This window comes from Phyllobates terribilis, unplaced genomic scaffold, assembly GCF_046119375.1.
Source record: "Phyllobates terribilis strain yellow unplaced genomic scaffold, ASM4611937v1 Scaffold_260__1_contigs__length_2691941, whole genome shotgun sequence".
Lineage (NCBI taxonomy): Eukaryota > Metazoa > Chordata > Amphibia > Anura > Dendrobatidae > Phyllobates > Phyllobates terribilis.
In genome coordinates, this window is record NW_027363020.1 from 624,144 (window position 1) to 645,432 (window position 21,289).

Genomic DNA, 21,289 nt, shown 5'->3' on the forward strand with positions numbered 1-21,289 from the left:
ACTATTCCTGAGAGAAAGGCTTTGGAGGAGTACATACAGACAAGCTTGGCCGCTGGTCACATTAGGCCTTCCAAGTCTCCTGTAGCTGTTGGTTTTTTTTTTGTGAAAAAAAAAGATGGCGGTTTACGTCCTTGTCTGGACTTTCGTGAGATTAATAAAATTACTGTACGCAATCCTTACCCACTGCCATTGTTTCCCGATTTATTTAACCAGTTAGTGGGGGCCAAGTGGTTCTCTAAAATTGATCTCCGGGTGGCATACAATTTATTGCGCATGAAGGAGGGTGATGAATGGAAGACTGCTTTTAACACTCCTGTGGGTCATTTTGAGAATCTGGTTATGCCTTTTGGTCTCACCAATGCTCCAGCATTTTTTCAGAATCTTATTAATGATATCCTTAGACCTTTAATCGGCAAAGATGTGGTGGTGTATTTGGATGACATTTTGATTTATTCGCCGGATCTGGAGTCTCATTGGCGGAGCGTACGTGAGGTATTACAGTTATTAATGGACAATTCGCTTTTTGCTAAGCTGGAGAAATGTGAGTTCGCTGTACAGAGAATTAGTTTTTTGGGCTACATTATCTCCAGTGAAGGTTTTGAGATGGACCCGGTTAAAGTTCAAGCTGTGCAGGAATGGCCTAGGCCTATTGGTTTGAAATCGATACAGAGGTTTTTGGGTTTCGCCAATTATTACAGAAAATTCATAAAAAATTTTTCTATTATTGTCAAACCGCTGACCGATCTCACCAAGAAAGGTGCTAATGCGGTTCAGTGGACTTCTGAGGCCATTGAAGCTTTTGTGTTCTTAAAGGAGAGGTTCACCTCTGCTCCCATCCTTATGCAGCCTGATGTGACTAAGCCGTTTTTGGTTGAGGTTGATGCTTCTTCGGTGGGGGTTGGTGCGGTGTTGTCTCAGGAAAACAAGGATGGAGTACATCCCTGTGCCTTTTTTTCAAAAAAAATTTCCGAGACTGAACTTAATTACGATATTGGTAATCGGGAATTGCTGGCGATTAAACTCGCATTTGAACACTGGCGTCATCTCTTGGAAGGTGCTGAATTTCCCGTTCAGGTTTTCACTGATCATAAAAATCTGATCTATCTTGATGCTGCCAAGCGCTTGAATGCCCGTCAGGCTAGGTGGGCACTTTTTTTCTCGCGGTTTAATTTTTCCGTTACTTACATCCCGGGTACCAAGAATGTTAAAGCGGATGCTTTGTCTCGCAGCTTTTCTCCCATGGTCGGTGTTGAGGAGGAAGAGGAGACCATTTTACAAGAAGGTGTTGTGATTGCTGCTTTGGACTCCGTTTTGGAGGATGAGATTCTTAAAGCACAGGAGAATGCCCCATCTAACACTCCCCATGGGAGGTTGTTTGTGCCTAGGACCTTTAGGAGAGATTTGTTTGTTGAGTGTCATGAGTCTCGGTTGGCAGGTCATCCAGGAATTTCTGAGACCAAGAGACTTGTGGGTCGCAGTTTTTGGTGGCCTGGATGGCAGAAGGAAGTCATTAAGTGTACTGTGTGTGCTAGATCCAAGTCTTCGTATGCTCCTGCTGCGGGGTTGCTTTGCCCTCTGGAGGTTCCTAGTGCACCTTGGACACAACTGGCTATGGACTTTATTACTGACCTTCCTCCCTCTGAAGGTTTCACGGTCATCTGGGTGGTCGTGGACCGTTTTAGCAAGATGTGTCACTTGGTTCCCTTCATCAAACTACCTTGCGCTAAGACACTCGCCAAGGCCTTTGTCAAGGAAATTGTCAGACTACATGGTGTTCCTACTGACATTGTTTCTGATAGGGGACCTCAGTTCGTGGCTCGTTTTTGGCGTGCCTTTTGTGACAGGTTGGGAGTTCATTTGTCGTTTTCATCCGGATATCATCCTGAGTCTAATGGCCAGACAGAAAGGAAGAACCAGGATGTTGAGCAGTTCTTGCGTTGTTTTGTGGCAGACAATCAAGAGGGGTGGTCTGAGTTTCTGCCACTTGCTGAATTTGCTCTTAACAACCATACATCCTCTTCTGCTGGGTGTTCGCCTTTTTTTTGTTGTTCTGGGAGACATCCGTCTTTTGGGTCATTCTCCAAATTGGTTTCGGCTGTGCCTGAGGAGGAGAGTTTTTCCGGTGATTTGGAGAGAGTTTGGACGTATGTGCGTGGTAATCTTCAGGAGGCTAACAAAAAATCTAAGAGGTACTTTGATAGGAAACGGCAAGAGCTTTTGTTTGCTGTTGGTGACATGGTTTGGTTGTCCTCTAAGAATCTGCGATTGAGGATTCCTTCTAAAAAATTGGGTCCCAAGTTCGTAGGGCCCTTTAAGGTACTTCAGATAGTTAACCAATCTGCTGTTAGGCTGGAGGTTCCTACGTCCTGGAGGATTAATCCGGTGTTTCATGTTTCTCTGTTGAAAAAAGCTGATGTGTCGGATGGTGACGCCTCTGCCACTGTTCCTCCGGTGGTGGAGGACGGGGAATATGAAATTTCCCGCATCCTAAATTCTAGACGGTATAGAGGGAGTTTGCAGTATCTCGTCGCTTGGAAGGGTTTCGGACCTGAGGATAACTCATGGGTGAGGGCGGATGATGTTTCTGCCCCCAGACTTGTCCGAGCGTTTCACAGGAGGTTTCCTGGTAAGCCTGGGCCTAGGGGATCCGGAGGATCCTCTTAGAAGAGGGGGTACTGTTACAACTCTCCTGTTAGGTTTTTTTTAGTTTGCTGGTCACATGACCATTTTGCCTATTTAATCCGGCTCCGCCCTCCTGGCTTTGCTGGACTTCATTTGTATTTACTACTGTTGAGCTAGCTTGTTGCTCTATTGCCGTTCTCTGTTAGTTTTGCTAGGTCTTCGGACCTCTATGCTTTTTGTTGTGTGTTTGTCTTTGACTGCTACTATTTCTGCTAGGAGGTGTCCAACTTGTCCCAGTCCCTAGATCTTGTAGGGATCCCTCCCCCACATCTATAGGTCTGCGTTCAGACTAGCCGAGGACTTTAGCGGGTCTGATCGCAGGATCAGGTTCCCCGTTACATCGTAGGGATCTAGTTTAGTTCTATTGTAGGGACAGATCTCCTGCCTTTCCTTAGTCTCTGTAGCAGATCATAACAAACAAATTGAATGGAAAATCGGCTCAAATTGTTAGCGGACGCCATGTTGCGTTTGGAGAGCCCCTGTGCGCCCAAACATTGGAGCTCCCCCACAAGTGACCCCATTTTGGAAACTAGACCCCCCAAGGCACCTATCTAGATGCATAGTGAGCACTTGGAACCCCCAGGTGCTTCACAAATTGATTCATAAAAATGAAAAAGTGTTTTTTTTCACTTTTTCATTTTTACGAATCAATTTGTTAGCGGATACCATGTTGCATTTGGAGAGTCCCTGTGTGCCCAAACATTGGAGCTCCCCCACAAGTGACTCCATTTTGGAAACTAGACCCCCCAAGGCACCTATATAGATGCATAGTGAGCACTTGGAACCCCTAGGTGCTTCACAAATTGATTCGTAAAAATGAAAAAGTGAAAAAAAAAAAACTTCACACAGGGGCTCTCCCAACACAACATGGCGTCCGCTAATTATTCAAGCAAATTTTACAATCAAAAAGTCAAATGGCGCTCCTTCCCTTCCGAGCCCTGCCGTGCGCCCAAACAGTGTTTTTTCCCCACATATTGGGTATCTGCGTGCCCAGGGGAAATTGCACAACAAATTTGGGGTCCATTTTTTCTTGTTACTCTTGTGAAAATAAAAAAAATTGGGTCTAAAGTAACATTTTTGTGAAAAAAGTTAAATGTTCATTTTTTTCTTCCACATTCCAAAAATTCCTGTGAAGCACCTGAAGGGTTAATAAAGTTCTTGAATGTAGTTTTGAGCACCTTGAGGGGTGCAGTTTTTAGAATGGTGTCACTTTTGGGCATTTTCTGTCATAAAGACCTCTCAAAGTGACTTCAAATGTGATGTGGTCCCTAAAAAAATGGTTTTGTAAATTTTGTTGGAAAAATGAGAAATCGCTGGTCAACTTTTAACCCTTATAGCTCCCTAACAAAAAAAATTTTGGTTCCAAAATTGTGCTGATGTAAAGTAGACATGTGGGAAATGTTATTTATTAACTCTTTTGTGTGACATATCTCTCTGATTTAAGAGCATAAAAATTCAAATTTTGAAAATTGCAAAATTTTCAAAATTTTCGCCAAATTTCCATTTTTTTCACAAATAAACGCAAGTGATATCGAAGAAATTTTACCACAGTCATGAAGTACAATATGTCACGAAAAAACAGTCTCAGAATCAGGGGGATCCGTTGAAGCGTTCCAGAGTAATTACCTCATAAAGTGACAGTGGTCAGAATTGTAAAAATTGGCCTGGTCATTAACGTGCAAACCACCCTCGGGGCTTAAGGGGTTAATATTAGTTGTTAAATAAAAGAAATGTACTGTTGTTCTGCCTTTGTCTCCGCTGTTGCATTCTAGTACCTGCTTATACTCGGCGTAGTCGGCAGGATGCAACATTCCAGTGCAGAAATGGCAAAACATGGTGGGGGTGAGCTTGTCAGGGAAAGTATGCCCCTGGGGGCTATGCTCAGCAACCTCCTAAAAATTCACGGGGAATCATTTTCAATTGTGGGATTGGGTGGAGAGATTGCGGAGCATGGTCAGGATGTACCCTATGACCCCAGCCATGCAGGTGGAGGTAGCCTTTCTGACTATTGATGGGGAGGCACGACAGACTGTTATGTACTGACAACCTAAGGACCGGGACACAATAGAAAAAGTGATTGGGATTTTGGAAGATATTCACGTGACACTACTGACCTTGGTAACTTACGTATGAGCTTATTTAAACGACCTTAATGGGAAGGGGTATACCTGACTTTTCAATCTCCTTGGGTGGCGCCACCATAACCCCCAAGCAGCAAGCTTGCTGTCTTGGAGTCATATTTGACACACAACTTTCCTTTATTCTCCATATACAAACACTTACTCGCTCAAGTCATCTGAACCTTAAAAACATCTCCAGAATCCAACCTTTTCTCACCTTTGATACTGCAAAACTTACTGTTTCTCTTATTCACTATAGTCTGGAATACTGCAACTCTCTTCTAATCGGTCTCCCTCTAAACAAACTCTCTCCTTTCCAATCCATTCTGAATGCAGCAGCCAGGGTCATATTTCTATCAGGCCGCTTCACCGACACCTCTACCCTGTGCCAGTCATTGCACTGGTTACCCATTCACCACAGAATACAATACAGACTCATCTCTCTCACCCACAAATCTCTCCACAGTTCTGCACCGACCTATATCTCATCCCTCATTTCTGTCTATCACCCCTACCCATCCCCTCCGTTCTGCAACTGATCTAAGACTAATATCCTCCTTAATCCGAACCTCACACCTCCGTATCCAAGACTTCTCTCGTGCCGCCCAAGTTTTCTGGAATGCACTGCCCCAAATGATCCGACTAATATCTAGCCCCAATGTCTTCAAACGCGCTTTAAAAACATATCTGTTTAAACAAACCTATCACCTCAACTCACAAATCTAACTTTCCCCTGTCCCCTCCTAAATACCTAAATATTAATCTTAATCTGCCTCTGCCTATTCATCTGTCTCCACATCCTCCATGGACAAAATAGCACATGGTAACTGCTCTTAGACTGATACTGGCTGATGACCATGTTTTACCTATTGTGTCCCCCCATTTCCATATAGATTGTAAGTCTGGGAGCAGTGACCTCACTCCTCCTGTAACTGTTTAAATGTGATACATTGTATTGTTTATATTGTCTGTATATGTCCCTACTTAATTGTAAAGTGCTGTACAATATGTTGGCGTTATATAAATAAAAATTATTATTACTATTTTTATGAAGGAGTTCCATGGACTCTATCAGTGTCTCTTGCTACGAGAGTGAAAGAAGGGAGCACGGGTTAGTCGCTCCCTCCTGGAACAGATGAAGGCTGACCTTACAGAATTCTCCCCCAAGCAAGTAGGACAAATCGAGGGCTTACTGCAGCATTATCACGGGTGTTCACTCATCATGAAGGCGATTTTGGGTGCACTGAGGCTATCCAGAATGAGAACTCTAAGGGGGACACCGCTCCCATTAGAGAGAGAGATATCATCAGATTCCATCGCAAATGTGTCAAGAAGTGAAAGACCTATTGTCCCATATGTTATGAAATGGAGTGATTCGAGAAAGTCAGAGCCCTTGGGCCCCACGCATTGTACTGGTTTGCAAGAAGGATGGGACCTTGAGGTTTTGCGTAGATTACGCGTTGAACTCTTGCATGGTGCAGGATTCCCATCCCCTGCCGCGGATTAAAGAGTCCCTGTCTGCTTCAGGAAAGCTAAATATTTCTCCTCCCTCAATCTGGCTAGCGGGTACTGGCAAGCTCCTATGGCCGATAAGGATCAGTCGAAGACTGCCTTCATCCTCTCTATGGGTTTTTCAAGTTCGACCGGATGCCCTTTGGCCTAACTAACGCACCTGGAACATTTCAACGGTTGGTGGAGAGATGACTTGGGGATCTCAATTTGGAAGCAACATTAATTTATCTGGATGACATTGTAGTATTCTCCTCCACCTTCGAGGAACATCTCAGTTGGTTAGAACAAGTGCTAGAGAAGCTCCAAAAGCATGGGCTGAAGATTAAACCTCGGAAATGTCACTCGTTCCAGAGAGAGATTGAGTATCTGGGGCACACTATCTCCAGTGCTGGGGTCTACCCTACCCCCGAAAAAGTGTCAGCTGTACTGAAGTGGCCCACTCCAACTAATATAAAAGATCTAAGAGGCAGGTTACTATCAAAGTTTCTTCAAAGATTTCGCCAAAAGAGCGACCCCGCTTCACGAGCTCTGAGAGAATCAGCTTGGGGACATTAACAGGCCAATCAGTGGGGGCCCCAACAGGAAGAAGCCTTTTGTTCCCTGAAGATGGCATTAACTAACCCCCATATTAGCCTATGCCGACTTCTCCCAACCCTTCTTACTATACACCGATGGAAGTTTGTACGGCCTAGGAGCAGTGTTAGCGCAAATTCAAGAAGGCAAAGAACGGGTGATTGCATATGCTACTCGGTCACTGAGAGAAACCGAAAGGAACCCTGATGATTAGTGTTCATTCAAGTTAGAGCTGCTGGAGCTGGTCTGGGCCATGACTGAAAAGTTTGCTAAGTATCTTTCGGGGTCGGAGGTTCAGGTGCGAACCGATAGCAATCCCCTTTCTCATCTCAAAAATGCAAAGTTGGGAGCTTTGGAACAAAGTTGGATTGCCAGAATGTCCAAGTAGCAGTACAGAATCGCGTATCTGTCAAAAGCTCAGAAAACCCATGCCGATGCCCTCGAGTAACTCCAATAAGTCCCAAGGGGGACACAGATGAAGATCTAGAAGGCGACGAGATCCCAGATTTCACCCATTTCGCAGCCATCTAAGTAGCCGCCCCAGAAAAATAGGGGGAGTGTAAACCCACCCAGGTCCTGAGACGCCAAAGGGATGAGTGGATTTATCTCCAGCAGTCAAATCCTGAAATGGTAGAGCTAAGGAAGTGGGTTACCTTGGGGCAGAAACCTGATCAGGAGTTAAGAGCATCTCTATCAGCTAGTACGTTGCAGATCTTGGGCCAATGGGAAAGATTTGTCATGAAGAATGGTCTGCTGTGCCGAAGCATTCAGCTGTCTAGGGAAATGGATGTCACCTGGCAAGTGATGATCTCTGAAGAAATGGCGGTGAGTCTGCAAAGGAAGCTCATGAACGGATGACCCATTTCAGCACTGAAAAGACTTTCTGATGGCTGCAACAAGTAGTGTACTGGCCTCAGCTATGCCAGACGGTGGAAGAAGCCTGTCGAAGGTGCCATCAGTGTGAGCTAACCAAGCCTCCAGAACAAAGGGCACCAATCCAAACTATAAAGATGTCTGCCCTTTGGAAGTATTGATGGTGGATTACTTGATGAATAAAAGATCCTACAACGGTTATGAGCATTGTTTGGTAATGACTGACCACTTCACAAAGTTTGCTATGGTCATTCCGACCCTAGATTAGATGGCAGAAATGGCGGCCAAAGCAATTTGCCAAGATTTTATCAGTGTGTATGGGTGTCTGAAGAGAATTCATTCAGATCAAGGAGCCTGCTTGCAAGGGAAGATAATGGCTGAAGTGCACCATCTCTACGGTATAGACAAATCCTGGACCACGCCATACCACCCACAGGGAAATGGAGCTTGCAAATTCTTCAGTAGGACTCTGTTACAAATTCTATGGACACTGGAAGAAAATCACAAAATGAGGTTGCCTGAATTTGTCTCCGAGCTGGTGTGGGTGTATAACAATCAGGTTCATGCGACCACTGGATACACACCCTACACATTGCTGTTTGGGCGAGGTGGTCGAGAAATTACTTCAATTAGGACTAGAGTTGGAGGATGAACATCCGGGAAGTCACGCAACTACCTAGGTTCGGTGCCATCGCCATCGACTTCAAATGATGAGACACTTGGTGGAACAAAAACTTAAGGAGATAGAATACCCCGTCAAAAGTCTGACACAGGAAGAACCCCTTTGGGCAGGAGAGAGGGTGTTAATATGAGCCAAGTGACCCAGGAATAAGTTAGGTTACTGGCAGGAGGAAGTGCCCTATCGAATTGTTCGACCGGAAGATGGAGAGAGTGCCCTGACATGAGTGTTACACAGAAATATGTGTCGCCCATACCTTTCTGAGGCGGAAATACGGGAGAAGGTGCTCCCCCTGAAAATCCTACTAGAAACAGTTACTGAACTGGCGGCCGATCATGACGACGGCCAGTGAACTGACTGGAACCTCAGATCTCTTGGAAGAACCTCTATTGAGAGAACAGCGCAGGACAAAACGATCCAATGCAGGCATTCCTCCTAGGCAGTACGCACAAAATGAATTCATCTGGACACAAATCCAACAGAAGACTCAGGAATGTGTGCAGCTCTTGGCAGAAGTTGGACTACCTTTAAAGAAGCAACACATACTTGTAAACTTCCCTCACCCAGGGACTGGGGAGCTAAAAGAAGAGAGTAATATAAGAAGACAAGACACTGTGGAATCATAACAGCAAGGAGGCATGGCAGAGGGGAGGAGCTTGATCAGAACGCCGGGTACAGTGTTGTCAGAGAAAACCAACTCAGGAGAAAAACAGTGCGTGTGTAAGTTCTGAAGTGATTGTGGAACCGATGAGAGAGACCGGAGAAGCGACAGTAGTGTCCGGAGCTCCCGTCAGGAAGAAAAGTGCCAGGCATGCACCCAACACAGATGTCGACAGTCAAGCCCCGAAAACCCAAGCGACACCAGTCAAGGTACCAGCCCAGATGTCGACGCTCAAGCCTCGAAGATCCGAGCAACGTCAGGTGATGTCGGTCGACAGAACGGGAGCAGGTAACGGCGGCACAGTTCTCAGACATGTCCGCCAGCAACAGGACGTCGCAGAAGCTCTGGAGGTGTCAGATCGGAGATTCACGGTCGGGCCAGCAACCAGGAAAGAGATGCAAGACGGGCCGTTACCTCTGAGTGGCATTGCAAAAGTGGATAGAGAGTGACGGGGGAAACGGGCAGCAAGTTGTGATTGGAATGAGTATTGCCAAGGCTTTAAAAGACTGCCCATTGCCCGGTATAGTTAATGACAATTTACAATGTGGGAAATAAATATTTGATCCCTTGCTGTTTTTGTAAGTTTGCCCACTGACAAAGACATGAACAGTCTATAATCTTAAGGGTAGGTTAATTTTAACATTGAGAGATAGAATATCCCCAAAAAATCAAGAAAATCACATTGTATAAATTAGATAATTTTTTTGCATTTTGCAGTGAGAAATAAGTATTTGATCCCTCTGGCAAACAACACTTAATACTTGGTGGCAAAACCCTTGTTGGCAAGCACAGCAGTCAGACGTTTTTTTGTAGTTGATGATGAGGGTTGCGCACATGTCAGGATGAATTTTGGTCCACTCCTCTTTGCAGATCATCTCTAAATCATTAAGATTTTGAGGCTGTCGCTTGGAAACTCAGAGCTTAAACTCACTCCATAAGTTTTCTATGGGATTAAGCTCTGGAGACTGGCTAGGCCACTCCATGACCTTACTGTGCTTCTTTTTGAGCCACTCCTTTATTGCCTTGGCTGTATGTTTTGGGTCATTGTCTTGCTGGAAGACCCAGCCACAACCCATCTTCAATGCTCTTACTGAGAGAAGGAGGTTGTTGGCCAAAATCTCATGATACATGACCTCATCCATCTTCCCTTCAGTACGGTACAGTCATCATGTCCCCTTTGCAGAAAAGCACCCCCAAAGTATAATGTTTCCCTCACCATGCTTCACAGTTGGGATGATGTTCTTAGGGTTGTACTCATCTTTCTTCTTCCTCCAAACACGGCGAGTTGAGTTAATGCCAAAGAGCTGAATTTTTGTCTCATCTGACCACAGCGCCTTCTCCCAATAACTCACAGAATCATCCAGGTGTTCATTGGCAAACTTCAGATGGCCTGCACATGTGCCTTCTTGAGCCGGGGGACCTTGCGGGCACTGCAGGATTTTAAACCTTTAAGACGTAATGTGTTACCAATAGTTTTCTTGGTGACTGTGGTCGAAGCTGCCTTGAGATCATTAACAATTCCCCCCGTGTAGTTTTAGGCTGATCTCTCACCTTCCTCATGATCAAAGATACCCCACAAGGTGAGATTTTGCATATTGCCCCAGATCGATGTCGATTGACAGTCATTTTGTATTTCCTCCATTTTCTTGCTATTGCACCAACAGTTGTCTCCTTCTCACCCAGCGTCTTACTTATGGTTTTGTAGCCCATTCCAGCATTGTGCAGGTCTATGATCTTGTCCCTGACATCCTTAGAAAGCTCTTTGGTCTTGCCCATGTTGTAGAGGTTAGAGTCTGACTGATTAATTGAGTTTGTGGACAGGAGTCTTTAATACAGGTGACTATGTAAGACAGCTGTCTTTATTGCAGGTAATGAGTTGATTAGGAGCGTCTAACTGGTCTGTAGGAGCCAGGAGCCTGGTCAGTATCCGGCTATAGACCTGATATGACGGGCCTCCGCGCCCGGAAATGAGTCACCAATGAGCATGGCGCGCACATACTAAAAAAGCATATCGTAGTGAGTGCCCTGAGAGATTTACTAAAGAGAACCTGTCACGGAGCGCTCCATGCGTGGCCGATTTTTTATAAGAAAACTACAAAAAAGATAAGGATTATAGAATTATATGTGCAAAGAAGAAGAAACATCTATGTGAGTTATCTACAAGGCTGTGAAGAAGAAGACGTTGTGAGCCAGGTAGCAAAGAGGCTTTAAAAGATGGAGGGAGACACACCTCTTTTGGTTGACTCAAGCCGGCAAAGGGTCTTCCAGAGAGAGAGAGATGTGAGCACTTAACTTTTGCTTAAATTGCATTTGGTAATACTAGAATAGAGAAAACGCGTCCTTGTATGGAGTGGTTCCGAATAGAGATGAGCGGTGTTCGACTCGAACTGTTCGCCAATCTCAAATTCGAGCTGTTTTGGGCTGTGTTCGAGCCGTTCGGCGAACCCGAATGATTTGAAAAAAATTCGGCTGTTCGAGGTTATGTTCGATAACTGTTAGTGCACCAAAATCATAACTGGATTTTTTCTCAGTAATGCTGAAAATGAATGTTAATACGCAGTTTGAGTGTACAGCGGGGTGGGGGATGGATCTCTGCAGAAATAATGAAGATCTCCATTTTTTTTTCTCTTTCCCGCATTTACAGTGGGGAGGTGCAATCTATCAGCCTATCAGCAGCGCACACATGGAGCAAACTGCTTTTTTTCACACAAGCAAGGGCATGTGTCATTGGCAGTGTATGTCACATGTCCTTGCCCTATAAGACCCAGCCATTTTCCCCATCGCCACCATTTTCTCACTGCTGCAGCTGCATGTTAGACGGCACCGCTGTTGCTGTGTGCGCTATACTTTGTAAATTTGAAGCCAATTTTCGCACAAATCTACAGATAGCTTGGGAGTAGGGAATAGTTGTGATTGCAGTCCTTTTAAGGACTAGGTTACATCATTTCCTATGACTTTTATCAGGCAGGTCTGTGCTTTTAAATAGATAGGTTGGGAGTAAAGACTAATTGTAATTGCAGTCCTTTTCAGGGCTAGGTTACATCAGTTCCTATCACTTTTATCAGGCAGGTCTGTGCTCTTAAATAGATAGGTTGGGAGAAAAGACTAATTGTAATTGCAGTCCTTTCCAGGACTAGGTTACATCAGTTCCTATCACTTTTTGCCAGGCAGGTCTGTGCCAGTGCTGTGCAAGTTTTTTTCACAGCATTTGGCTAAATCTAGCAAAGCAAATCCTTTTTGTCCTCTTGCAGTGTGTGTTAGTCAGTGGAGAAGCCTATCTGTGTTGCAAGCTACACCACCTGTGTATAGAATACAAATTTTTTTACTGCACCTAGTGAAGTAAAACCTTTTGGGCATAGCATCATTCTATTAGTCCTCTACCAGGTTGCAAATTCAAAATAATTTTTATCTGCATATAGCGCTGAAAAAATATTTGGGCTTCGGCTTGTAGCAGTGTGTGGGACTTGTTCTATTAGTCCATCTATACTAACCTCCATCAGGATGCAAATTCAATATCATTTTTTTCTGCATCTAGCTCTGAAAAAATATTTCGGCTTGTAGCAGTGTGTGGGACTTGTTCTATTAGTCCATCTATACTAACCTCCAGCAGGTTGCAAATTCAAAATAATTTTTATCTGCATCTAGCTCTGAAAAAATATTTTGGCTTGTAGCAGTGTGTGGGACTTGTTCTATTAGTCCATCTATACTAACCTCCATCAGGTTGCAAATTCAATATAATTTTTTTCTGCATCTAGCTCTGAAAAAATATTTCGGCTTTAGCAGTGTGTGGGACTTGTTCTATTAGTCCATCTATACTAACCTCCAACAGGTTGCAAATTCAAAATAATTTTTATCTGCATCTAGCTCTGAAAAAAATATTTTGGCTTGTAGCAGTGTGTGGGACTTGTTCTATTAGTCCATCTATACTAACCTCCACCAGGTTACAAATTCAATCTAATTTTTTTCTGCATCTAGCTCTGAAAAAGTATTTCGGCTTGTAGCAGTGTGTGGGACTTGTTCTATTAGTCCATCTATACTAACCTCCACCAGGTTGCAAATTCAATGTAATTTTTTTCTGCATCTAGCTCTGAAAAAATGTTTCGGCATGTAGCAGTATGTGGGACTGGTTCTATTAGTCCATCTATACTAACCTCCAGCAGGTTGCAAATTCAAAATAATTTTTATCTGCATCTAGCTCTGCAAAAATATTTCGGCTTGTAGCAGTGTGTGGGACTTGTTCTATTAGTCCATCTATACTAACCTCCAGCAGGTTGCAAATTCAAAATAATTTTTATCTGCATCTAGCTCTGAAAAAATATTTCGGCTTGTAGCAGTGTGTGGGACTTGCTCTATTAGTCCATCTATACTAACCTGCATCAGGTTGCAAATTCAATCTAATTTTTTTCTGCATCTAGCTCTGAAAAAATATTTTGGCTTGTAGCAGTGTGTGGGACTTGTTCTATTAGTCCATCTATACTAACCTCCAGCAGGTTGCAAATTCAAAATAATTTTTTATCTGCATCTAGCTCTGAAAAAATATTTTGGCTTGTAGCAGTGTGTGGGACTTGTTCTATTAGTCCATCTATACTAACCTCCAGCAGGTTGCAAATTCAAAATAATTTTTATCTGCATCTAGCTCTGAAAAAATATCTCGGCTTGTAGCAGTGTGTGGGACTTGTTCTATTAGTCCATCTATACTAACCTCCACCAGGTTGCAAATTCAATCAAATTTTTTTCAGCATCTAGCTCTGAAAAAATATTTCGGCTTGTAGCTGTGTGTGGAACTTGTTCTATTAGTCCATCTATACTAACCTCCAGCAGGTTGCAAATTCAAAATAATTTTTATCTGCATCTAACTCAGCCAATACTTATGGGTAATACCACAGTTTGGCCACTCAGCTCTGCTCGGTTCCCATCCATTGTTTTTTGTACAAACAACTCCAGAGATGTGAATTAGTTAACCACCAAAATGAGTAGAAAAAGGCCTGCTGCTGGTGGAAAGGGGAATAGGCGTGTTGGGAAGGGAAAAAAAGGTTGTGTCCGTGGGGTACGTGTTAAAGCAACAGTAACATCTGCAGAAGAAAGACCATCTTCCAGCCAAACTAAGATGTCTACTTCTTTTTGCGGACAATGTGATAAGATCCCTTTCTTATGGCCACGCCAATCGCTACAAATTATAGATGAGGCACAAAAACAGCAGGTGCTTCAACGGATATCAAGTGCTCCTTTAAGTGGGCTCTCCTCCACCTCAACTTCAACATCACAAATACTCCAGTCCCCAGAGGTGTCACCCCAATCGCACTTGCTTCCTCACAGCTCCCAAGTCTCCAGCTGCCCATCTGAGTATGGGGTAGAACTGATGGTTGAGTCTGCAGAGCTGTTAACTCATACTATAGCCTGGGAATCAGAGATCGGCTCCAGAGCTTCTGTGAATCCAGACGAGGAAATGATCTGCACTGATGCCCAGAATCTTTATGAGTCGGATCCAGGACCAGACGCAGAAGGTTCGGACCATAATGTAGACCCTCGTTCCCAAACTGTAACTCCTGTTGGTGGAGACAATGAGGAAGATGATGATGAGACTCAAATACCTGATTGGAGTGACAACTTTAGTTTTTTGTCAGGGCAGGAAGAGGTTGGCTCTGAGGACGACGGGTGTGATAACACACAGGGTGATGATGACTAGGTTGGAGATCCCACTTACTGTCAACCCACAGTCAGCCAAGAGATGAGGTCAGCAGAGGAGGTGGAGGAGGATGCTAGTGACGACGAGGTCAGGTTGCGCCTTCCTGGACAGAGACGTAGTACTGGAAGCACGTCAACAACTGCATCCTCAAACACAACTCTGCCTCTGACCACAAGTCGTGGTGGCTCTTCAGGGCATTTTTTCAGATCGATAAAGATGACTCAACTCGTGTTATCTGTAACATTTGTCAGCAAAAGCTAAGTAGAGGCCAAAAAATACATAGTTTGAGTACTTCATGCATGAACCGGCACATGGATATGAAGCATAAGTTGCAGTGAGAAGCTCACTGTGCTACAATGCGGCCTAGCCGGCCGGGCCAACCACCGTCTGCCACATCTTGTGTATCCGCGGCCTCTTCATCCTCTGTGACTGGGGGGACAGCAGTCACACCTGTTTTGGACCGCAGACCTGCCACCTCTTTACCCGCAACAGCCAGCGTGATTGCCAGGTCATCATTTTCTTTGGAGGTGGAAACACCAGCTGGTGTTGAGCGCTGTCCGACGTCAATAGCACCACCTTTGGATCAAGGCAACCTAACATGTCCGCCTGCATCTTCCTCACAGACCGGCAGTTTGCCGGGGACACCCTTCTCAACCCCGTCTAAGCACAACAGCCAGCCCTCGGTCCCTCAGATGTGGACAAGTAAAAGACCATTTCTTCCTAGCCATGAGAAAGCTAAGAGGTTGAATTTCACCATCTGCAAGCTCTTGGCTACAGAAATGCTTCCTTTCCGCCTGGTGGACACAGAGGATTTTCGAGACCATATGTCCGTCGCAGTGCCCCAGTACCAGATGCCCAGTCGGCACTACTTCTCAAAGAAAGGTGTGCCTGCGCTCCACCAGCATGTCGCACACAACATCACCTCTTCTTTGAGAAACTCTGTGTGTGACAGGGTGCATTTCACCACAGACACTTGGACGAGTAGGCATGGACAGGGGCGTTACATGTCGCTGACTGGGCACTGGGTAACTATGGTGACAGCAGGACAAGGGGCTGCTGTCCAAGTGTTGCCATCCCCACGAGTTGTGTGTCAATCCTCTTTATCTCAAAGTTCCTCCACTGCTTCTGCCTCCTCAACCTCCTCTCGGTCCTCCACCTGCACCCAAAGCCTGTCTGGTCATGCCACAAGCTTTCTAACTGCGCAGAAGGGATCCTGCACACCTCCTTACTATGCTGGCAGCAGGGCTCAACGTCATCAGGCGGTTTTTACTTTGAAATGTCTGGGTAATGTGAGTCACACAGCTGAGGAGTTGTGGTCATGTCTGGAGAACCAGTTTCATGAATGGTTGTCTCCACTGGACCTGAAGCCAGGGAAGGCCGTGTGCAACAATGCTGCAAACCTCGGTGCAGTCCTTCACCGGGGCAATGTCACACACGTGCCTTGTTTGGCTCACGTGCTGAACCTGGTTGTCCAGCAATTTTTAGCCCACTATCCTGGACTAGATGGCCTTCTGCAGAGGGCACGGTCGCTGTGTGCTCAATTCCGCCGTTCGCATCCCGCAGCTCAGCGACTTACATCTCTACAGAAGTCGTTGGGCCTGCCACTTCACCGGCTAAAATGCGATGTGCCTACCCGGTGGAAGTCAACTCTGCACATGTTGCAGCGACTGTGGCAGCACCGACAAGCCCTGGTGCAATACGTTGTGACGTATAGCCTGGGCCAACGAGATCCAGAGGTGGGGCAAATCACGCTGGAGGAGTGATCTCAGATCAGGGACCTATGCACTCATCTGCACAGTTTTGAAATGGCGACGAAGATGTTTAATGCTGACGATGCCATTATCAGCATGACTATTCCGGTGATTTACATGCTGGAGCACATGTTAAACAGAATTCGGAGTCAGGTGGTGGCACAAGAGGAGGTAGAGGAAGTAGAGGACGAGGAGTTGTATGCAGAAGGGCTAACATCTGCAAGGTACAGACGGTCGGCAGCACCAAGGCGGCAGGCATGTGAGGGTGGGGGAGATGGTTTTACAAGGGCGCATGGTAGCAGCCAAACTAGTGAGGAAGGTGCAGGTGCCCAGGAAGAAGTGGAGGACGAACTGATGGAAGACTCATCAGATGAGGGAGACCTTGATCACATTTCTGTTGTGCGAGGTTGCGGGGAGAGGGCAGAGGAAGGAAGCATGATTGTTACCTCGCCACCAACACAACAAGGACTTGGCACTCCTGGATGCGCAAGACACATGAGTGCCTTCTTGCTGCTCTACCTGCAACATGACCCTCGAATTGTGAGAATTAGAAATAATCCTGACTACTGGGTTGCCACACTGTTAGATCCCCGGTACAAAAGTAAATTTGCAGAAATTATTCCTGCCATAGAAAGAGATGCACGCATGCAGGAGTATCAGCAGAGACTGTTGCAGAATCTTACATGTGCTTTTCCCCAAAACACTAGTGGTGCACGTAGTGAATCTCACAGTTCCAACTTGCCAACCGTGGGACCGTCGAGTGTTCAGCACTCAAAACGTAACAGAAACACAGTATCTGCTGGTAACATCAATTTTGCAGAATCATTTCACCACTTTTTTAGCCCATCCTTTGCAAGGCCACAGGAGACAAGAAGTCTGACACATAGTCAACGCCTAGAGACGATGGTACAGGAGTATCTCCAAGTAAACATTGAAGCCATGACTGTGTCACCGGACCCTTGCTCTTTTTGGGCTTCCAATCTGGATAAATGGCCAGTGGTCGCCACTTACGCCTTGGAGATCTTGTCATGTCCCGCAGCCAGCGTTCTGTCTGAACGTGTGTTCAGCGCTGCTGGTGATGTGCTGACAGATAAGCGCACGAGGCTCTCCACTGATAATGTAGACAGACTCACATTCATAAAGATGAACAAATCATGGATCCGATACGACTTTTCTACCCCTGTGTCATCCTGGGGAGAGTAAAAGCTTGATGATTTGTTAAAATCACCTCACCAACCATTTTAAGCTTTCAAATTACTAATCATGTTTATCTGTATCTTGGCTGGAAAATAATTTGGGCCTTGTAGCAGTGTGCAGTACTGATTTTATTAGGCCATCTCTACTAAACTCCACCAGATTTAAAATTACTAATCTTGTTTATCTGTATCTTGGCTGGAAAATAATTTGGGCCTTGTAGCAGTGTGCAGTACTGATTCTATTAGGCCATCTATACTAAACTCCACCAGATTTAAAATTACTAATCATGTTTATCTGTATCTTGGCTGGAAAATAATTTGGGCTTTGTAGCAGTTTGCAGTACTCATTCTATTAGGCCATCTATACTAAGCTCCACCAGATTTCAAATTAAAAATAATTTTTAGCTGCATCTAGCCCGGAAAATAATTTTGGGGCTCCTAGATGCGCAAGACACATGAGTGCCTTCTTGCCTCACTACCTGCAACATAACCCTCAGATTGTCAGAATTCGAAGTAATCCTGACTACTGGGTTGCCACACTCTTAGATCCCCCACACTCTTCTATCAACCTTTTCATTTTAATAAAGAGCAAAAAAATGGTCATTTTTGAAATTATAAGCATTAGCAGGTTATTAGAAACTGAAATCAAACAGTTTTCAACTCAAAACTTTATTCTAGGTGATGTTACATTTGCACATAGGACCCCTTGTTCGAAAGGAGCTTCTGAACTCTCTCATCCATTGAATTTGTCAGGTTTTGGATTTTTTCTTCTTCAATTCTATTGCATGAGGACAGAATACCCTCCCAGAGCTGTTGCTTAGATGTGAACTGCCTCCCGCCATCATAGACACTCCTTTTGATGATGCTCCAGAGGTTCTGAACGGGGTTGAGGTCAGGGGAGCATGGGGGTCACACCATAAGTTTGTCCCCTTTTATGCCCATATCAGCCAGAGATGCAGATGTGTTATGTGCAGCATGAGACGGTGCATTATCATGCATGAAAATGATCTTGCTGTGGAATACACGGTTCTTCTTCTTGAACCATGGCAGGAAGTGCTGTTTGAGAAACTCCACATACATTATGGAGTTCATCTTTACCCCTTCAGAGATCCTAAAGGGGCCAACAATCTCTCTCCCCATGATTCCAGCCCAAAACATTACTCCATCTCCTCCTTGTTGGCGCCGTAGCCGTGTTTGCATGGGGTGTCCATCAACCAGCCATCCTCCACTCCATCCATCTGGACCATCGAGCGTTGCACGGCACTCATCGGTGAACAAAACAGTTTTGAAGTCAGTCTTCATGTATTGTTTGGCCCACTGGAGCCATTTCTGCTTGTGTGCAGTGGATAGAGGAGGTCGACAGGATGGCTTACGCACAGCTGCAAACCTCTGAAGGACTCTGCATCTTGTTGTTCGGGGGACGTTGGAGGCACCAGCAGCTTCAAAAACTTGTCTGCTGCTATGACAAGGCTTTTTGTCGCTGCTCTTTTAACCTGACATAATTGCCTGTAGGAAAGAGTCCTCAATTTTCCCTTATCAGCACGCACACGTGTGTACTGTGAATCAGCTACATACTTCTTGATTGTGCGATGATCAGGATGAAGTGTCTTGGCAATGTTGATTGTAGTCATGCCTTGACCTAAACACTCCACAATTTGTTGCTTCTCAGCAGCCGACACATCCTTTTTCTTTCCTATTTTGGCAGAAAATGTAGGCTGCTTAATAATGCGGGACAGCCTTCTTAAGTAGTCTTGCCTTTCATTGGACACACCTGCCAAACTAATTAGCACAGGTGTCTGCAATTGCTTACAGTGATATAAAGAGCTCTGACACACATCACCATCAATGAGTTTAACTGACAAACAAAAAAATTCTTACCTTATCACTCCTAAACACTTTTTGCATAATAATTTGGAACACAGTGTACATGTGCTTTTCCACAAAACAACAGTGGTTCACGTAGTGAATCTTACAGTTCTCACTTGCCAACCGTGGTCTGTATGGAGTTGTTCAATAAAGGGCCCAAAATTAAGATAACATAGACAGGAGAGGTCTCCATGAATACGAATTCCTAGGTATTTGATACCCTGTGAGGGCCAGGCAAAGGGAAAGTTGGACTGGATGGAATCCTGTATGGATTTGGGGAGGGAGACATCGAGGGCCTCAGACTTCGCTGCATTGATTTTAAAATTTGACCATGTAACAAAGTGATCTATTTCAGCCATGACAGCAGGGATGGATATATCTGATTGAGTGAAATATACTAGGACATCATCAGCAAATGCAGAGCACTTGTACTCGGTGCCTCCCACCTCAATCCACCTAATATTGGGGTTATGGCGAATTGATGAGAGCAGGTGCTCCGTCACTAGGATGTATAAGAGAGGGGACAGAGGACATCCCTGCCTTGTCCCATTGGTGATTATGAAAGGTGATGAAAATGTTCCATTTATCTTCAGCCTAGGTGACGTATTGCGATACAGGGCCGTGATTTTGCCTATAAAAGGGTCCCCTAGACCCCTACCCCAAGCTTTTTAAGATAATAATATATGGCGTGCCAGGAGACTCTATGGAATGCTTTCTCAGCATCCAACGAGAGTATCTAATTACAAATTTTTAACTGCATCTAGCCCAGGAAATACTTTGTGCCTAGTAGCAGTGTCTGCTAGTCAGCGGATTATCCCAGCTGTTAAGCAAGCTACACCACCTGTAGTTTGGACACTTAATTTTTTCAAAGGAAATGGTTCGGGCCCCCAGGACACTCAGTGAAGAGCATCGGGGAGGCACCCCAAGGCATAGGGGCTGGGACTGGCGGTAGGACGCCTTGCGGTGGACCGCCGAGCTCGATCCTTATAAAAGCTTTTTAACTGCAGCAGCTTTAGTGGACTCTACTGGAGCTGGAATTACGCGGCTGCTGGCATGAGACTTGCCCTCCAATAGATCCTTGTAAAAGGATTTAAAGTGTATTCATTCAAATTAGAGAGACAATTTAAATTAAAAAGATTAGACCTGCCTACACGGCAGGGGGGCTCGCTCGACCCACCAGTGAACAGGCACCAGTATTGGGAGAGGGGGGCTGGCCGTCAGGGTCCACCGCGGCTCTGGCACAAAGCCGGCGACACGGAGGTCGCACGGGCAGGAACAGACTGGCCGTGTCGTCTTCGCACTTTTTTGGTTTTAGAAGGGCATGACATGCCTATATCTGTGTCTCCCCCTCCTTTTACTCCTCCACCTCTTTTCTTTTCGCATGACTATATGTACTTGTCACTTTTCCATGTGTTAGTTGTGTCTTCTGAGCAGTTTGTCAGCTTTTGGACACCTTTGAAGGTGTTTTCTATGTGTTTCTATGTGTTTTTGTTTGCCTGCCATTGGTTTCAACGGTGTTCGACGAACAGTTCGGCGAACATACGGGTGTTCGATGAACCGAACCGAAATCGAACACTACGGGGATGGCTCAACACTAGTTTCGAAAGCAGGCAGCTAAGCATGATAGCACACCCCAGCTGGAGGGGGTTAATGTTGAAACCACTTGGCTAAATTGTATGCAGTGGTTAAT